At 38.4% G+C, this 6,069-nt stretch overlaps 1 pseudogene; it reads right to left on the bottom strand.

The window, feature by feature from the left end:
• Window positions 1-4,890: 4,890 nt before the first annotated feature.
• Window positions 4,891-5,422, bottom strand: LOC110216076 (cyclic AMP-dependent transcription factor ATF-1 pseudogene; annotated as a pseudogene).
• Between the last annotated feature and the right edge of the window lie 647 nt (window positions 5,423-6,069).

Below are 6,069 nucleotides of genomic sequence, written 5' to 3'. Positions count from 1 at the left end.
TATAATGTATAATGAGTAACAAAGCAAACCAAGGTAATTATATGGGCTTCACACTGTCTTTACTCAAATGGTGTTGACCAGTGATACTCAGGTCAGAAAAGTTTTTTTTTCTTTAATCATCAGCTATGTTCAGGACACTACACTTGGCAGAAATACAAAGACAAAAACCAGCATGATTCCTAACCTCAGCAGGAACATGGAGGTACAGCACATAAACAAATAGGTAAGAAACAAGATGGTAGAACTCAATAGAGACAAAGGAGAGATTAGCCAGAATATTCCAGGACAGTCTGACCCTCTCACTTGTCACTAGAATCAGAAGAGTGTTGCAGGAGCACCTTGATCATGGATTAATTTATTTATTGCTTCCCCGTCTTCATGCCAACCCATGCCCTGCCTATCTAGGTCATTAACAACAAAGAAAGAAAGCTTCAGAAAGCACCATGTAGAAGGAGAGAAAGAAGATTCTTAGTAGAGTACTCTGTGGTCATGACCCTCCAGCTTTACAGCCACCTCCTTTGACCCTACATAGGCAATGGGCCCACGGGGCACAGGGAAAAAGAGAGAAGCTAGTTTTTTTTTTCTTAGCAGAGGAATCATAGATTTAAGAGATATATATATATACCTTAGCCTTATTAGAAATTCATCTGCCATTGAACTTAAAAACGACTGATTGATACGACAAAGTCTGTTCACAATGAATATAAATCAAAGAGAATGACTGACAGACAAGTAAACATTTTAGAGCCAAAGAGATTAGGAATTACATTAGCAATTAAAATAAATGTATTATCATTAATGACATTGTCAGTTACCATCTAACTCTGGATGGGCCTCACTTCAAGTTTACTTCTACATGACATACAAAGTCACCATAACATGTAAAGCTACTGTGTCAAAAGAATTGGCTTAAATAACTACTAAGCCACTATCAGTAATCTTTGAAAAATCTTGAACAGACGAGATATTTCAAAATAGAAGGCAGGCAAACCTTTTTCTGATTTTTATAAAGAAGAAGAGGGCAGTCTTCAACCCATAAGCCTGCCAGCTTGACTTCTATTTCTGGCAAAATTCTAGGAGGTGCTATTAATGGGACAATTTGTAAGCATTTGGATAGAGAAGTGGTCATCACTAAGAACCAACATGGCATTATCAAGAATGGTCAAGGTAGATGAATCTCACTTACTTTTGTGATAAGGTTACTAGATTGGTAGATCAGGAGAATGCTGTAGGCATTGGCTATGGTTGATAAGAAATTTTGGAGTTGCAAGGGAATTTAGAGATCATTTAGTCATTTCAAGCATGAGAAAACTGAGGGCCAAAGAAGTGAAATTAATTTTCCAAGTACAAATAGGTAGTAAGAATTCAAACCCAGCACTCATCCCATTATATCAGGTTCTTTCTCTCCTGTACCAGGCTAAAGTCAGGTGGATTTGGGCCTGGTTAGATGACTAGACCCAAAGAGGAGTTATAACTTGATCAATATAAACTTGGAAGGAGGTCTTCAGTAGAATTCCCTAATGATTTAATCCTGGCCTTGTGCTAGACAACCATTTTGTCAATGACACAGATGAAATGGTCTACCATTTCCTTCTCCAGGGGATTAAGGCAAACAAACCTTAGGTGACTTGCCCAGGATCATACAGCTAATAAATGTCTGAGGATGGATTTGAACTCAGGTCTTCCTGTTCCAGGTCCAGGGCTTTATCCACTGAGCCACCTAACTGCAGGTTATCTAACTCAAATACCCATCTTGAATTGCAGTGAATTCAGATATTCTTAGAAGGAGAAACTCTCTGAGAAGGGGCAGAATATGAGCTTTATTAATGCTACTAGAGAAGTTCCCCAAGATCAAACTCAAAGGTTTAGTTCTGATTGCTTAGGTTATATACTTGGAAGTTTATCCAGGACATTTCAAACCTTTTTTATTCAGAGATATAGGCTATTTTGATGTTTTGAGGGTCTGGGCAACACTGATTTTGTTTTGGTTTGGGCCCAGTTTTTGTTTTTTGTTTTTTTGGGTTTTTTTTAACCCAAATTTAGATTGCAGGCAACAGGGTCAGTGCATTGAAAGTTATGTTGGCTCAGTAACCCAGTGTTTTGAGCACTGCTTGTCATCAATATTGGGGTACCCTCTGTTGAGGGAGTCTCTGCTGGGGGGTCACCCAGTCCAAAGCTTTTGTATTACCAGCTATTTAGCACACACTTCAACCTATAAACATCATGTACCAGCAGCTGGGGAGGAACTGAGATGGAATGGCCCGTCCGCTTTTACTGACATGGACCTGTCTGAAAATTGTATTTATAGACTACATTTCCACTCAGTATAATTCACTAAGTGGGGGAAGAGGGTAATCAGAGTGGATCTTAGTCATTGTTTCAGGGTTACCAGCAGCAGATTTAGCTTTGCCCCTTCCCCCTGTGGTGTTTCTAGTCCTTTCTTGAGTCTTTTCTAAGCAAGGGGTAATTTTAATGGCCAAGCCCAGGTCACTGGAAGAAAACTGGGGATTGAAAAGACCAAAGAAAACAGGTATAAATATTTGCTCCCAATCTCATCAGTAGGCAGTATTGAGCATATGGCAGATACAATATTTACATACTAAAGTAGTGAAGAGGTGAATGGAATTCTGTTGCACAAAGTTGGCTAGGAGTTAAAGCTGGAGGCCTTTTGTTGGAAAAGAATCAGTGTGTTCTGCACAACCACCTGCAGGGCCTTCTGTATGCAAAGCAGAGCTGGAAGCCTAACTGACAAAACAGTTAGAAATACATTCAGTTGGCCAGAGAGATAGTAACCCTTTGTAACACTACCCTGAGGAAGGAGAGCAGAGGTCAGTAGGAGCATTGGCAGGAAGGAACAGCAGCAGAGCATCAAAGTGCCAAAGCCTTAAAAGAAATGTCTTTTGTCTCCCTGAGCCTCTGTTTCCTTATCTATATTATGAGGAGGTTGGACTAAATTGCCTGTAAGACCACTTCCCTCCAGCTCTCAAGCTATGATCCCCCCCCATTATGTCATCTATAAAAGTCCTTCTCTAATGGGTCACTGAGGTTCTTGAAAGCTATTCCAAAGGACAGAAAGTTCTGGGAGGTCTGAGTTTTCTAAGCTCTGAAGAAAGGCTCAATAATGAATAGCATGTTGATGATCTAATGCCCATCGTAGAGGCTCATGATTTTGGCTGCAAAGTGATGAATTTTTGCCACAACAATTTTTTAAAAATTTCAAATGCCTTTTAATTTTTACAGGAATAAGACAAAACAATGCATATTATATTAGGAGCTAACAATATTTTTGTAGGTAAGCTCAAAAATGAGTAGTTTGATTACAGAAGTACTGATGTACTAACAGCATATTTTGGATTTCAGATAATTATACAGGAATGCTCATGATTAAAATACTTGCAATTCAGAAAACCTTACTCACCATGAAAACATAAAAATGATCATCTGAGACAAAATATGTATTTTTTTCACTAAAAATTGTATAAACAGATGAAATAAGCACAAAATATAACTTCAGTATTCATGAAGAATAATGATATAAAGTCATTTTTTCTTACAAAGGTAGCATTTATTACCTCACAAAATAATTTCTACATGAATAATTGTTTTAAAATTACATTATTTTTAGACTCATAAGCCCTACATGAGATTTTGATTACAAAAACCTTCTTGGAAAAATATTTTGGTATGTATCTTCATCTGATTTTTAAAAATCCTTTAAAATTTGGGGGCTGGTAAACATTTCTTTTTATCAAAGCACAGTAGAATAAGTAATGCATATCAGTTACATATAGAATAAGCACATCATTTATTGTGAGCCATTTAGAGGAAGTTACCACACCCAAAATATGCAAAATCAACACAATTTTCAAAAAACTTGCAAATGTTCGTGATGATCTATCCAGTCTACTAAAATGTTTCTATAAAATGATTGGAATACTTCTTTGAAAGTTTAATTTTCAGTTCATGTGGCTTGGACATCTTGAAAGACAAAACCTAAAAAATGATTATGCCCTGGGTTTTGTTTTTATTTGTTTGTTTCTTGTTCTTTTTTTTTGGGGGGGGAGGTGAGTTTTTATATTATTTTATTCATTCATTCATTTATTTATTTATTTTTGTTAAATCTCTTGCAAACAAACATTTTTTTTTAATAAGAAATGATGAGCTGGTTGATTTTATTTTATTTTATTTTTTGGCTAGACAATGGGGTTAAGTGACTTGCCCAGGGTCACACAGCTAGTAAGTGTTACATGTCTGAGGTCGGATTTGAACTCAGGTCCTCCTGAATCCAGGGTTGGTGCTCTATCCACTGTGCCACCTAGCTGCCCCATAAACAAACATTTTCTCAAAGATCATTTGAAAGACTTGGCAGTTGAGCAAAGCACACATAATTTATACATTTTACAAAGCATTCGATTTTCTTTTAAATCTACAGTTTAGAATATTGGCAGACAAAAATGTTTACATAAACAGTTGAAAAGGGCATATTTCAGAACCTAGTAAGTAATGAAAATCTATACCAATAAACTATTGGTTACCCCTTACACACACACACACACATCAAACTTCCATTAGTGAATTATTTCAGTTGCAAATTTTGTCGATAACTACTATCTGGAAAATTGAAATTGTCAAAAATTCAAGTTCTGTTGATCAGGTACCATTGTTAATATTAATTCCAATTGAGGTTCCAGTTGTGTCAGGAGCTTGTGTGAAGTCCTCTTATTTCCATTAGGTACTGTTACCAGGACCTAGTAAATAAAATCTTTAGTCTGTATGTTTTGACTTCTAGTTTTAAAAGTTTCATTTTTGACCTTTTTGTTTAGAAAATCCACATAAAAATAAAACCCATTTAATTTTTAGGTAAGTTCATAAAATTTGTTTGCCTACTTTTTAGACACGTTCATGGGAATAGAGATCTTTTAAAGTTTTTAATTCTTCTATTAAAGTTTTATTTCAATTTTACAAGACTGCAACTCCATTTTCCAGACACAACATATTCTTTTTTCTCTCTGTGGCATTCTCGATCAGCTTCTCTATTTTTCATCAGTCTTATTTCTCTTTTCAACTGTGGATCACCTGTTTTGGTTGTCTGAGATGTTATAGTGACTGGAGATGTCATTACTACTGTCTGTGGAAGGTTTGTACTTGCTGGTGTGACACGAGTCTGATAAGTCTGCATATATCCTGATGCAGTCTGTTCAACCAGTTGGTTACTAGAGACAAGTGTCTGCCATCCATCAAATGTCTGTGCATACTGAAAAATTATTGTAACTTGTTGAGTATTGCCTACATTTGTCATTGTTCATGGCTGCAACCCTGTACTCCATCTGTGCTTGGACTGGCCAGCTGTAGCGTTCCATTTGGGGGCAATGGCAATGTATTGTCCAGTGCTAGTCTGGTAGACAGGAGTTGGGACAGACATAGTGCAACTGTTGAAACTCCAGGGTTTTCTTGGTCTCCCTCCTTATCGCTGGTGTCTTCTGAAGAAAGATAGTTCAAGATTTTTTTGCAAGACAGGCGCCGTGCTAACACCCCCGTCCCCCTCCCCCGAGTTTTCTGTGAAGAGCCTATTCTATCAGATGAATCCTGAGAACGTTTACTATCTGACCAGGATGATACCTGCACTGTCTGTACCTGGGGGAGGAGGTGGATTACTGGAGGTAACTGAGAAGTCTGTGCCGCTGACTCTGTTCTTGTTCTCCAGAAACATGTACACCTGTCATTGCTGCAGCTCCTCTTAGTGACAGCTGTTGAGAGACATGAGCACCCTGTACCGTTGGACCTCGTTGTGGATCTGTGTGTGTCCCTGAACTGGTACTTTTGTGGGACTCTTCAATAATCCACTGGGGTCACTGCTGACTTCCCCGTTCGAGTCCTTCCCCAAAGAATCAAGTTCCAAGCCAGGGTCTCTCTACCTCCTGCCTTCGCTCTGTCCTTCCCGCTGCGGTTCTGTCCAGTCCTTTCGTCTCTGGCTCCTCAGAGCTAGGGGCTGTGTATACGGTGGAGGGGCGGAGCCCGGGCTGTCACCATCTGCATAGTCCACTCGGCCCCCGGGCCACACCAAATTTC

This window comes from Phascolarctos cinereus, unplaced genomic scaffold (genome assembly GCF_003287225.1).
Source record: "Phascolarctos cinereus isolate Bilbo 61053 unplaced genomic scaffold, phaCin_HiC Scaffold_4;HRSCAF=312, whole genome shotgun sequence".
In the NCBI taxonomy this organism is placed as follows: Eukaryota; Metazoa; Chordata; class Mammalia; order Diprotodontia; family Phascolarctidae; genus Phascolarctos; species Phascolarctos cinereus.
The sequence above is the reverse complement of the archived record's forward strand: the minus strand, read 5'-3'. Positions and strand labels throughout refer to the sequence as shown.